The sequence below is a fragment of the Apodemus sylvaticus genome, chromosome 2 (assembly GCF_947179515.1).
Source record: "Apodemus sylvaticus chromosome 2, mApoSyl1.1, whole genome shotgun sequence".
In the NCBI taxonomy this organism is placed as follows: domain Eukaryota; kingdom Metazoa; phylum Chordata; class Mammalia; order Rodentia; family Muridae; genus Apodemus; species Apodemus sylvaticus.
This window is the reverse complement of record NC_067473.1, coordinates 128,176,040-128,190,729: the sequence shown is the minus strand read 5'-3', so window position 1 is coordinate 128,190,729 and position 14,690 is coordinate 128,176,040.

Here is a 14,690-nt window from a genome sequence, read left to right as displayed (position 1 = left end):
TTGAAAATCTGAGGCTAGTGAAATGGCTTCAGTGGGTAAAGGGACTGGGCACTAAGCCTGTCAACCTGAGTTTGATCCCCAGGATCCAGGTGATAGGCGTGAACTGACTCTTACAGGTTGTCCTCCACAGGACCTCCATATGAGTTCAATGGCATGCAGAAACATGTTCTCCAAATGTAGATGCAAATGTAAATGTAAGATTGTTTTAAAACCTAATTACCTTGCTGGAAAAGCTCCTAGGTAGGGTAGAAGGAAGGGTCCCCATGGACCCTGGCTTTGCAGCTATCCTACTGACGTCATTTGCAGATGATTGAGTGGATCTAGACATTTCCCATCCACCTATTGCCAGCACAAGGTCACAGAACATCCCCTGGGATCCTAGGCTACAGATAACACCAGAGCAGAGTTAATGCTCCATTGAAATTCATCTATATTCTCATCAAATGGTGGAAATCCATACAATGTCTGTTCTTTTAAGTTGCCAAATATTGGGATATTATTAAGTGATAGAAAACCGAGCCAGTGGTTGGTGTTCCATTCCCCGTTAATCCAGCTTTTTAAGACATCTGATCATTGCCTGGGTCTTCTGTGAGGCTCCAAAGAAAGTGTGTAAATGGAGAATAACAATACTGGCTGTCTCTTCTCAGAATTATTTCAGGGCTCGAGAGAGATGATAGACGTAGATGCACTTGATAAGTTATAATGCTCTCCCAAATATAGACGTCCTAAATGGTGCTGTAGAGCACTCTACAAATATGGTTTCATTTAAACAGAATTTTGTTTTAAAATTGAAGTCTAAAACTGACATAAATATTTAAAACTGTTAAATATACAATGTTAATGAGCGTGCTTATGATTTTCAGTTACCTTATGATGAATCAGAATCACTTTGACTCTCCACATGTCAACCTTTCTCTGTTTGTTTAGTGTTTCATCATAAAGGGATGAATTTTTCACTTTCTTTTTCTTCCACCTTCTGTGGTCTACAGAGCCTTATTTATGAAAGGAAATTGAGCAGCTTCCCTCTGGTGGGGAACAAGAAGGAATCAAATCTAAATTGATAGACAGCAGGTACAGACTCCCTTGAATGGCTTGGTTTTTAGCACAGCTGATGAGTTCTTAAACATTTGTCAAGTTGCCTCGTTAGTAAATTGAATGACAAAATTAGCATCTGTTGCTCTGCAGTCTGGTGATCTGGTGGCAGTTTCCTTCAGGGTAATTGAATTAATTCATGCAAGTTAAATGAACACCAATCTTGTAGGTCTTTTCCCCTCCACTGAGAAGATTTTGAAAAAGTGGGAGGACACTGAGTTCAAGAGTCCTTCACAGAAACTTAAGTATTGAGATCCTTCCTTGTATGTTTCTTTTCTTTCTCTCAAGTTGGAAAAAAGTCCATTTCAAATAGAAGCAAAATGAGAGCAGACATGTGTAGGTGTTTTCCCAGCCATTCTCAGTGATCATTTTGAGTTAGGGGCTTTTTGGTTGGGGTTGGGGGTGGGTGGGTTATGCTGCATTTGGTAGGGTATTGTCTTTGTTTCTTTTTCCATTCTTGTGACAAAATATTCTGTCAAAAGCAATGTAAGGGAGAAACAGTTTATTCTAGCTCAAGGTTCTAGGCTCTAGGCTTAATCCATGGGTCCATCAGGCCTATTGAATTAGGGAAAATTGATGCAGCTGGTCACATCACAGCCATGGTTAGAAGAGAGTAATGAATGCACATTTGCTACTCAGTTCCCTTCTCCACTTAAACAGTTCAGGGCCCTCAAAAAATTACCACCGGTCCTCTCATATCAATTAATGCGGTGAAGAACATTTTCCATAGGCTTGCCCAGAGACCCATCTCTAAGATGATTTTAGATTTTTCACCTTGTCAATTGATTAACAATCCACACTATCACAGGAAATTTGTCTTTTGACTTTGTCTCTCTGACTTCTCCCATTAGAAGCCAAATGCAACCTTATCTCTGAGGAGCTGTGACAACTTAAAGTATTCATAGGTGTTACTGCTAGAATCCATTGCTGCAGGCAATAGAAGGCTTCTCATGCCAAGGAGCAGATTTCCCCATATTTCCCACCCCCACTTCCCAAACCCTGCTTGGCTTTACTGATTACATACATTTCTGCTTATTCAGCCTATCTCTGATGCTGTCTTCCAGGGCAATGGTCTCTTGTTCATCCCCTTGATATCTGCTCTTCCTTCACCCTGGTTGGAAACTGACATCCACATTTAAAGGCGATTTTTTTTTTAAAGAAATCATCCTTTAAAAGGTCATAAAACACTTGGCATTAGGTTCTTAGAGTGTGTGATGAATATTTTAATAGTTAAAAATGTAGTTGGGCAGCACAAAGAAATGATTTAATGTTGTAAATAAATCTCTTTGTGGGATTTAATGTGCAAAAATGGACAGCGATGGCTTTAAAAAAAATCATTCCCCAAATGATCATATCTATACAATCAGGCACTCTCTATGCTGGATCCATATCTGATGAGAGTTCACTATCTCTTTCCTAGAGGAAGGCACTGAGATCATTAAGTCTCTTAGGACCTCTGACTGCTATTCTTTCTCAAAACTAGAAGCTCATAAGGCCGACTTGCTGGGAAGAACAAGTCATCAGACCCCTCAAGAGAGTGGCCTCCATCACTTTCCACTAAATAATAATGAACAGTAGCTCAGAGGTAGGACTTACGATATGCAGGATGAGTGTCTAAGAGGTTTACCTGTGTTAACACTCAATGCTTTGAACTGAGTCAGTTTACAAGCCAGGGCCCAAGGGCCAAATTTCACTACAGTCTGTTTTTAAACAGCCTGAAAGCTGAAATAATTGTTCACATTTTTAAGTGGTAGAAGAAAAAGATCAAAAGAGCAATCTTTTTTGATCTGTGAAAGTTATAAGAGATACAAATGTATAGGTCTATAATTAAGCTTGTGTCTTAGTGTTCTATGGATGTGAAGAGAGACACCATGACCACTGTGACCCTTATGAAAAAAATTACTTAATTGGGGCTTGCCTATAGCTTCAGAGATTTAGTCCGTTATTATTATGATGGGGGGCATGATAGCTTGCAAGCAGACATGTTGCTGGGGAAGTAGCTGAGGATTCTGCATCCAGATTTGCAGGCAGCAGGAAGGGAGTGACTCTAGGACTGCTTGGGCTTTTACAATCCCAAAGCCCACACCCCAGTGACACACTTTTTTCAACAAGGCCACACCTGTTCCAGCAAGGCCTGCTCCAGCAAGGCCTTACCTCCTACTCCTTCTCAAGTCCTGCTGCTTCCTGATGACCAAGCATACAGACACATGAGCCTATGGGGCCATTCTTATTCAAACCACCACAGTTTGCTTCGCTTTCTTCTTTTTAAAATTGAGAGAGAGAGAGAGAGAGAGAGCATAAGATGAGAGTTGTTTCCTTCCTTTTTTACTCTCCACTTTATTGTCAGAGTCTCTCACTAAACTAGAAGCTCAGAATTTCAAGAAGCACCAGGATCCTCCTGTCTCCGTCCACAGTGCTGGGGATACTGGCACACTTGGCTTCTTGCATGGGTGCTGGGGATTTGAACTCAGGTACTTACACTTGCACAGCAGACACTCTTACCACCATGCCATCTCTCAACCTTCTTGGTTTTGCTTTTTGAACCAGAGTTTCATTATATACGTGGTCTCAACTCTTTATCCTCCTGCCTCTGCCTCCCAAGAGCCAGGATTATAGATGTGGTGCTTTGTGATCAAGAGTTATGGGGACATAGTCACACATTTTAATTTTGTTGTCTGGCTCAGTTTTTACACCGGAGCCATGGAACTGGGAGCTTGGGACATAGGTCTACTGGCTCATCTATATGTATAGTGTTTAGTATGTAACTCTTTAGAAAATGGTGCTGAGCTAAGTCCACTCATTGTACTCATTTTGCAGTGGTAGGTTACAGAAGCACAGAGCAGCAGTCGAATTATTATGAATCTCTTACTAGATAGGTGGCAGAGTTAAGACTTGAACCCCAATGGCCATGTCTGCCATCAATGGGAGGAGAGGATCTTGGTCCTGTGGAGGTTTGATGACTGGGCATAGGGGGATGCTGGAATGGTGGGGCGGGAGAGGGTGGGTGGGTGGGGGAGCACCCTCATATAGTCAAAGGGGTGGGGGGAGAGGGCGTATGTGGGATGGAAGTTTGGGTAGGGGTAACTGGGGAGTGGGGTATCATTTGAGATGTAAACGAATGGACTGATTAATATTTTTAAAAAAAAAGGACTTGAACTCCAACAGCTAGGCTATGTCCACAGCTCCACTATGGTATGATAATGTGACGGAGAACTTGCTGGTACAAAACTCCTTGCTTTAAAAACAACCAGCGAAAAAGGAACTCCCAGGGACCCAGCTCTTTTTCACTATTCTTTGTATTCCTTCACCAAGATGTACTTAGCATCTTGAAGAACAATTGCTGAATTAAGTAGAGAACATTTTGCCCTCTGTGGGATATATATATATATATATATATATATATATATATATATATATCCCCTTGAACACACCTAAGGATGAGTGTTTATAATTCTGCTTTTATCCAGGGGGATCCCGACACAGAAGGCAGTGCCCCCGGGGTACAGTGAACCAAGGGTGGGGAGCTCTGGGCACAGAGAGCAGCCTCACGTACAAAGGAACTGGTGGGGAGGCAGAAAATGTCAAGGGCACAGGGACAGTTTCTGGGTCTGCTGTAACTGATGTTTTAATGTCAATGTAGAACAGTGAGGAACACGCTCCCTCCTCCCCCCAAAACCTCAGCCAGCAGCCTGGCCCAGAATTGGCCTTGCTTCATTCAATTTAGCCATTTCAGAAGCTCAAAGGCTGCCGGGGTCTGCTGGGATTTGAAGTCCAGTCTTATGGAATTGCTCTATGTCTAACCTGATGTTTGGACCATGATTCCCATCCCCCGGGCTGCTGGTCAAGATCCCCTCCTTATTTCTTTTCTTGCCTTGTTTGAAGCTGACAGGGACTGGTCTCAAATAGTCCTTCAGGAACCAATTCACATGTGTGGCAACTACGTTCCTTCTGGAGTTTAGCGGGAGAGTTGGCTTTTTTTTTTTTATTTAATTTTTTAAAAAAAAATTTCTATATTCTTTGTTTACATTCCGAATACTTTCCCCAGAGCAGAGGGTGGAATGATGCTGAGTTTTGAAAATGGTGAAAGGAAAACCAGGAGTGGGGAAGGCTGGGTCAGTTCTATGGGGGTGTGCATTTGTCAAAGCCTATCCAACTGTGCACTTAAGATATCAGCACTTTGCCTCAATTAGAAGGACATTAAAGGGGAAAGAAGCAGGGAAAGCATATATTAAAGAAAAAAAATAGTGATAGCAGTTAATTACAGCACTTGTGTGGGGCTGGTGAGCCCAGAATTACTCTCTAGTAATCACTTCTAATTCTTTAGCTTTCTGGAATCAAGATCAAGGTATCCCCTTGAGGAAGGCTTAAACTCATTCCCCCTGTTTGGTGTTCCGCATTCCTTTGAAAGCAGCCCTCCGAAGGCCACATAAGGATAACTGGTATTTATCCCTGTAAATAGTCTGTGTCAGGAAGGTAATCTTTCCCTGAAAGTCTCTTTATTATGTCCTACTCGATTGACAATTAAGCAGAAGGAAAGGGAGCAGTGAGCGCATTCAGGCCTTCTTGTTTCTCTGCAATTACTGGGGGAAGCGAAAGCGTAAAGGTAAGAAATAAGGATGTTAGGATGCGGTCTTCAGCTGCAGCTCCCCAACCTGCCACAGATACAGATTTCCAGGCTTCGATATAAATATTTCAGGATCCAGACGCTTTCATCTTTCTGTGCCTTGCAAACGGGGAAGATTGGAAACAATCTTCCTTAAAGTAAGCAGCTTTAATCATTGTTTCTAAATCAACTGAACTATGGAGGGGGGGCTGGGGGAAGGATGTAAGAATCCTGTAATCTCAGGGTGAGTTGTAAGGAAATTGTCCAGACCGAGAAGGGAACAGATGGATTTTGATTAATTTCTACTCAGACTAGCAAGTATCAGACTCAATATTCTTTATCAGCTTGTCAGGGTGAATGTTAATAGTCATAAAGGAGGAGGGAGAGCTGCCATCAAATAAACATGAATTTAGAACAGGGTTATGAATACTTAAGGGGGAATATACTTAAAAACGTGACCCTTAGCGACTTGACAGAAGGACACGTTCTTTGAATCAGGGCAAGCAGGAGCATTTGTTTTGAATGGTCGCTGAGTAGTTGAATAACCGGGGTGTGATAATTTGACAGGTTTGTATTGGCTAATGATTAAGTCAGGGTGATTAGCAATCTTCCCGCTCCTTCAACATTTATCATTTCTTTGTGTTGGGAAACTTTGAACTCCTTCTTCTAGGTCTTTGTAAATGTGTGATTCTTCGTTGCAGATCATAGTCACCCAGTGTGCTGCACCGTGCTAGAACCTTCTCTTCTTCCCTCTCTCCTCCCTTCCTTCCCATACTCCTGACTACCAGTTGAAGCTCCTCTTGTATGAAGCAGAGTCTTCAAATGTCCACACAGTATAACCAGAATTCGAGGGCGAAAGCCTTAGCTGTAAGGGCACAAAAGTCTAGATTGGCCACCTAGCTGCATCTGTCTGTGACAGAGATGATTAACAGTGAAAAGCAAAGAAAGAAGAGTTAATCAAGGCCCATGTGGCTGAGAAATGGGAGACAGGGCTCCAGGGACCCCAAGTTTGCGTTTGGAGTATTGGCTTTTGGGGCTCAAGTCGAGGGAGATCTGGGGAGAGGGAGCTAAGATGTATTGCATAATTAGGCAATCTGGGTCAAAGTGTGGTCTGGGAAGTTCCCGGGTTCTGGATCTCCAAGGCGGTCTGAAGTTCTTATTGTTTAAGGGGTCAAGCTGGCTCTTGGGAGGTGCTTATTCCTCTTCCAGGATGCAGCCTCACTACCTTGGGTCACTGGCCTCACACTAGGGAGAGGGTAGAGTGTTGGGAGTGGTCTGCCCTGCACAGCTCGGCTGTTCCTGGAATTCAATAAAATGATAGCCTTAGAGAAAAGACTGGAGAGCTTTGGGTGTCTATGGGCAGCGTGGAATGCACTCTGGTAAAAAGCTGACAGTTATCAGCCTGGAAGAGAAAGGATCACCAGGTTTTAGAATGACACTCCTTGAGTGCTCAACAGTTTAAACTTGCCTGTGTGTAGATGTGAGCAAGTATCTAAGGGACAGACGCAGAGGTGGCGAGCTCCTGTCCTGCTTTAGTTACTTTGGGAAGAGAGCAATGCCTTTTGTCACCAACACTGTCTCGTGCCTATTAATGTGACTGACAACATGTGGCATTTATCTCTTTGTGGACTCAGGGGAAGTTTTCCAGAGATTTTATTTTATTTTTTTTTTTTTTGAAATAGTTCTTTATAAAAGCAAGCTTGGTATGTGGTTGTTGTCTTTTTTCTTTTTCTTCCCATTGCCCTAAAGACTGCTATCACCTATCACCCACATGTGCTTTACAGTAAGATGAACGCTGGCCAGATCTGGAGAGCTGAGGAGCTGTCTCCGGATTCTGTGTTTATGATTCTGGCATGAAAATGGGAACGAAGATGAACTTTACCAAGTCATTCATCTGCAGTGACTTAGACAGTTCAGTTGCCACAGTTCAGAAGTGCTATGGACAGTATTGCCAGTGCTGAGGGGGTGGGTGGCGAGTAAATTCTCAGCTCCCATCATCCTTTGCAGGACGTCTTACTTCTCCAGTATGACAGAGAGTTCACCTGGAAGGGGTGCGATTGACCCAGATGACCACGGGTTTTAGATCTGGCATGAATTTGCAGTTAGAGTTGAAGGTGACTAGAGAAGAAATGGAGCTCTGTGGGCCCCACATTTGCGTAGGGTATGAGGTGTTTACCTGCAACAGAAAATCAATAACTGCTTGTTTTAGATTTAAAAATACTTCTGCTGTCTTGCTTCTTCTCTTTCCCAGCATAATCTCACGTTTTCCATTTCTCTCGGTCTGGTCTGTGAGATGGGCCACAAATTGAGAGCAAATAGAATCCTAAATATAACCTTCAATATCATTAATACCTAACAAATTGCCAATCGTAGGCAGTATTCAGCGTCCAGAAATTCTCAGTTCTCCTTTACAAAGGGGACAAAGCAGAGCTGAGGCGGTGGCTCAGTGGTGAAGCGCTTGTTGTGTGCACTAGCTAGTCCAGTGAGGCCAGCCCTGGGCTGGTGGGCCTGGCTTCCACAAGAAAGCAGCCTGATCCAGTCCTGGGGAGAAAGCTAGTAAACAGCATTCCTTCATGCTCCTGCCTCCACGTTCTTGCCCATGGTTGAGTTCCTTCAACAATGTACTGTGACAAAAGTTTAAGCCTAATAACCCTTTCCTCCCCAAGTTGCATGTGGTCAGGGTATTTCATCACAGCAATAGTAACCCTAAGACATTGCAAATATGAGGACCTGAGTTCAGATCCCTTCAACCCATATTAAACCAGATAAAGTATTCATCTGTGATCCTTGAACTCAGGATAATCCCCATAAGTTAGAAAGCTAGCAAGCAAGCTGGCCTGACATGCTGTAGTGAACAAGAGACCCTCTCTCACACAAGTTGGGAGGCAAGGACAGACAAGAAATCGTCCTCTGACTTCCACATGTGTGTATGACACATGTATGCCTACCCTCACCTGAAAACACACACACACACACACACACACACACACACACACACACACACACACACACATTTTGTTAAAGGAGATAAACCAACAACTTTGTTTTCAGTGCTGGAAGCAAACCTGTGGTCTTTCTGAGAAAGATGTGCAGAAAATGATCTTGTCAGGTAGGGAGGGCTGAACTTACATGAAGGCCATGGGAGTTATTTGTGAGCTCTGCTTCGTTGTGTCTTCAGTCACCAGAGCAAGGTGAACAGTCAGCAAATTAGGTATTCAATGGTATTGAAGTGGTAGCTGTAATTTTTTCCCCTGTTTCTATCCTGTTACTGTAGCTGTGACTTGGAAACAGCAAGTGTTTAGGAATGGGCTCACTGTAATGGAAATGTAATGGTTGCGTATTTGACCCAAAGACTGATTTTCACCTGACAGTAGCCCATCTTCCTGGGCATTTCTGTTCATTGCCTGTCTGTTAGGTACATGGGGAAGACAGACAACATCTGTCAGAGTAAATAACAGTCGTGCCCACCACCTCTCCATCCCCTAGGGGGCTCAGTGACTAGGGCCCAATATGTTTTCAGGAGACTATGATTTCCTCTTTTAAAACCAGAGGAAAACTGAATGTAATGCATAGAATATAGTTTTAAACACACACACACACACACACACACACACACACACACACACACACACCCATGGGGATGTGAGCTGAAAACTGCATTCATGAGAATCACAGTGCAGATGTGGAAACTGAAGTTTGTAACTTCAGAGAATGAGAAGTCAAGGTGAAGAGAAGCAGAAAGGGCTGGTGAAGCGTCAGGGGCAACTGCAGGGAGCCTTCCCAGCTTGTTTGCCTGAGAGCCCCATGATAAAAGAAGGTGCTCCAACTGACCAAACCAAGACAGAGGCTGAGGCAGGACACCTACAGGTTCTGACCATGGAGCTGAGTATCGTAGGGTATGGAGTAGGCCAGGCAGGAGTGAGAAACATACTGGGGCTGGAATACGGGTTGTCGAGACGTGACTAGTACAGAGACTCAGGTGTCACTTTTCCCTTACCTCTAGAATTTTCCATCAGATATAACCCTTACTTTTGGTAGTATTAACAGAGTCACCTGTGAGTTATAGAGTGATAGACACACATATTCTGCCTCAAAAAGGAAAAAAAATTTGAGAGACGGTCCCCCTTCATGTGGCAAATAGCCCAACTTTTTGTTTTGGAGGGAGGGGGACCATTTGCTTCACTTCCAACGTGTTTTCCTTTCGTATTTATATTTTCTGTTTCTTTATCACTAAACTCTAACTTTTCCTTCTGGACATAAAGGGGACAGTTTAGAGAGGTGGTTAAAGAGATTGCTTAGACAGCTTTGTTATGAAATAGCTACATGACTGCCCCACGCCTCGGTTTCTTTCTCTGTAAGAGATAATTGTGATACATAGTTCATAGGATGGTAGGAAGGAATAAGTGAGACAGTAGTGGCACACATGCATATGATATTTACCACACCCTGAGCACTACTCTAAATGCTTTATATATCTGCTAATTCATTTAACCACACAGAGAAAGTCAGAGATTGAAGATAGGAAGAGAGATGTGTTTGTGATAGCATTAGCTGTGTAAAAGGATATAGCCTCACTTTAAGCTGCTACTGATGTGTGTGTGTGTGTGTGTTCCATAAATAGGCCCTTAATTTGGGGGAGAGCAATCCCTATGCCTATTTCTATCTCTCTGTGCATATGCATGTTGAAACTAAAGGCCAATATTGGGTATCTTCTTAGTCATTCACGGTTCAATGCTGGGTGATACCTCTGATGAGTTTTCCCCTCTAGCAGCCCACATAGTACCTTCCAGTACTTTGAAAAGCAAGCCCCCAGAAAAGAAGATTTCTGGTCTGTCAGTTCCAGCTTGATTTCTCTCCATGTATATTGTGTCATCCGCAACAGCATCTTACCACGTAGTTATGGTAGGGGGCCAAAAGCAATGGCAATAGCCTGTGTTGTTTTGTTGGGAAAATTTTTTTTCAGAGCCAGTTCAATAGTATTTTCACGGACTGTAACCAAGAAAACTTTCCTGGAGCCACTCGATAAAGATAGTTTAGGCATGTCCACCTTCTGAAGCAATGCTATAAAGATGGTTTAGGCATGCGTGCACAGCAAAACCTGTATAATCAGCTAGGAGAAAATAACAGTGTTTAGTGGTTGTGCCTTTTTCTTTGTTTTTCCTTTGTTTGTATTTTTTTTGTTGGTTTTTTTTTTTTTTTTTTTTTTTTTTTGAGACAGGGTTTCTGTGTGTAGCCCTGACTGTCCTGGAACTCATTCTGTAGACCAGACTGGCTTTGAACTCAGATTTCAACTTTTGAGAATGCTACCGTAGAGTCTTTTGTTCTTACTGCTAAAGTTTTATTTATTTTTTAGTGTGTGTGTGTGTGTGTGTGTGTGTGTGTGTGTGTATTCTGCCTGTATATATGTCTGTGTAACACATGAGTAACTGGCGACTGCAGAAGCCAGAAGAGGATGTTGCATCCTCTGTAACCTGAGTTAATAGTCATAAGCTGCCATGTGGTTGCTGGGAATTGAATTCAAGTGCTCTGAAAGAGCGGCCAGTGCTCTTAACTGTGGAGCCATCTCTCCAGCGTAAAGACCCTTTATTTTTATCATGAATAAACATGACCTCATATTTGTCCCAAGGCTAAGGTGCCAGATGATTGTGCATATCCATCTTATCTCAAATAGTGATCACTTATGTCTCACATTTGGTAGAGGAGGCTAGGACTCTACAGGGAGCTTGAATAATGCTTTCCAGGCCCAGCCTGTGCATCACTCCAGCCAGTGGTCAAGGCCCAGTGTCTACATCTAGGTCCATGTACCTTGACCACAGCAGCTGTCCTCTCGTGTCATGCACAGCATGCAGGGTCCATAAACCATGTGTTTAAACCAATGTGCTTTCTGCCATTTCTTATACTCTGTCAGAGCTCAGCAAAGGATGTTGGCATCAGAGCTGTAGTGATGAGCATAGCTCACAATAATAAATGAGCTCTCTGCATCTTCCTTGGAAAGGTGACTATCTCTCTGCAGAATTAACTGATACAATAGGGATTCATTCTCCTCCTCCTCCTCTTCTTTTTTTTTTAAAGATTTATTTATTATTATATTTAAGTACACTGTAGCTGTCTTTAGACACACCAGAAGAGAGCATCAGATCTCATTACGGATGGTTATGAGCCACCATGTGGTTGCTAGGATTTGAACTCAGGACCTTCAGAAGAGCAGTCCGTGCTCTTAACCACTGAGCCATCTCTCCAACCCCTCTCCTCCTCTTCTACCTTCTCCTCCTCCTTTCTCACTTCCTCTTTTTCCTTCTTTTCCTCCTCCTCTTCCTCCTCTTCTCTCCATCCCTCCCTTCTTCCCTCCATTCCTCTGTATAAGAGATCAATATTGAGTATCTTCTTCAGTCATTCTCCACATTATTGTTATTACTATTATTATTATTAATTATTATTATTATTCCCTCACTGATCATGGAACTCATTGATTCAGCTAGACTGGTTGGCCATTAAGTTCCAGGTATCCTCCTATCTCTCTCTTCTATGACGAGATTATAGGTACCTGCTGTTGTGCTCTTGTTCATTTTTAATTAAGTGTACGCATGTGTGTGTGTCTGTACAGGGAGTTTGTGTTTGCAAGTACAGTTCCCCATGGCAACCAGAAGAGGGCATTAGATCCCACTGGCACTATAGTTAAAACCGGCATCATCAAACTTCAGTCCACTGAGAGTTATACCCCAGCTCTCTGTCTCTGTCTGTCTCTGTCTCTGTCTCTGTCTCTGTCTCTGTCTCTCTCTCTCTCTCTCTCTCTCTCTAACCTGTTATTCACCTTGGCATTAAGAACAAATGTTTGCTTCTGAGTTGTAGAACAACTGTCTCACTCTATAATGCGCTTTGGCAACAATAGCAGAGTCTGAACTGGTGCCTACTGGCCAAAATCCAGAAGTTAATTCCTTGATAAGGACTTTTTGTTAAGAGGCCAGTGTCAAGATGCAGGTCCTTAAGATGGGTGGAAGCTGCAGAGACAGCAGTTATCATTCCTCTGGGCTTGAGCACACAGTCTGATGGCCTCCCAGGGTGGACCTGAAGGAGGGCAGCGTGTCTTTCAGCCATTTCTCCATGGTTTCCATCTTTTGGCACCATAATGAATGCTGCTGGCCAAACTTTGACTTCCTTGGCTAAGGCACACTGCCCATTCCCCTTTGTTACATAGCAAGGTTGAGGCCAGCCTGTGCTATATCACTTCTGCTAGAGCAGAAAAACGCTTTCCGGTTCAGAGCTTTGGACCACTGTACTGTTGCATGGTGGGACATGGGCAATGCATGCTGGGTCCAGCTGGTTGATCTCAGTGAAGGTCTAGTGTTGATTATATCTTGCTTTAAGAAATGTCCAATCAATCATATCAACAATTCTTTTAAATATGAATTGTCACCTTGGACCAGAGAGGGGACGTTTCTCCCAGTATCTGAATTAGCTACCCAAGTCACTCTATTGCCATTTTTCCTTCTAATTTTTTATTTTCATTTCTGCCCATTTCTCTCTTTGGACAGCTTTGCAGAGGCACAGATCAAACCATTAAATTCACCTCTATAGAAGGAAGCTTGGTGGTTTTAAAATAGAGTTGTGAAGCCATTCTTGCTATTTTACTACAGAATACTTTCTCATGCCCTTAAAGAAATTCTCTAGTCAATAATTATCAGTCACTCTCCAGTTCTCCTTCTCCCATTTCCTGGCCACTAGTTTTGTTTCTCTCTGTGTAGATTTGGCTTGTGGGACATTATACAATGTGTCATCTCCTGTGATTAGTTTATTTCATCTAGCAAGAGGTTTTCGGGACTCATCCATATTAAAGCTTGCATTAGGTCATTATTCATTTTTCTTGGTGCTCTGATTGCTTTATATTCTTTGGTTCTAGAGTCTGTGTTCAGATGTCCCCGTGATTTGATATTTACTTTCTTTACCAAAATGTATCACCTCTAAGTTAATTCATTGCCCGGGGACCAACTAACAACAAACTTAGAGTTTATCAGTCTCTTAACACTTGTCTGTTTATTTTAGCTCTGTGTAGCATACACTTCCTTGTGTGAATAGATGTCCACTGGAATGGAAGTCATCCGGAAGTAATGGTCCTGCCGGGAGATAGTCATAGAAAACTCTGACAGCTAGACATGCAAATAGGAGAGGAAGAATAAAATTTATAGAAGAATTTATTAAATTTTTTTTAAAGTATAAGCTTGGAGCATGAGCTCATATGAGTAATACTTGAATTTGGGAGGCTGAGTTAGGAGGATTGTGAGTTTAAGTTTAAGACATATAAAGAGATTTTCAAGACCAGTCTGACTACACAGTCAGTTCAAGGAGAGTGTGGGCTACAGTATGAGTTTGAGGCTGTTCTGGGTTACATACAGAGCTTTTGTCAGAAGAAGGAAGAGGAAGAGGAGAAGGAGGAGGAGAAGGAGGAAGAGAGGAGGAGGAAGAGAGGAGGAGGAAGAGAGGAGGAGGAAGAGAGGAGGAGGAAGAAGATAGAAAGAAAAAGCATATATCTACAAAAGAAATTTATTTAGCTGGAGGGAAGGACTGACCTCATCTGGCATCTATGATTCTCCTGTGCCACTTTCTAGGTGTTATTAGAATAGAAAGAAATTGGTTCAAAGTTTATTCAGAGCTTTAAAATCTAACCTCCTTGACCAGACATGGCAGTGCAGGCCTATCAACCCAGCACTTGGAAGGTGGAGCTAGGAGGATCTGGGGTTCAAGGCCAATCTTGGCTACATAGAAATTGAAAGATATTGATTTGGAACCTGATAACCCTTTCTTATGTTTGACCTGGTCTATTGGGGATGCGTTCCATTGTGTTTTTTTTTATTTATAATCCCTGTTTATTCACTCACTCGTTCATTCATTCCAGAATCCTAATCCCCTGAAGAATTTTCAACATGCTCTTTAATACCTCACCAATGCTGCTGACTTTGCCATCCATTCTGACTTAACTTCGGTGGGGAATTTCCTTATT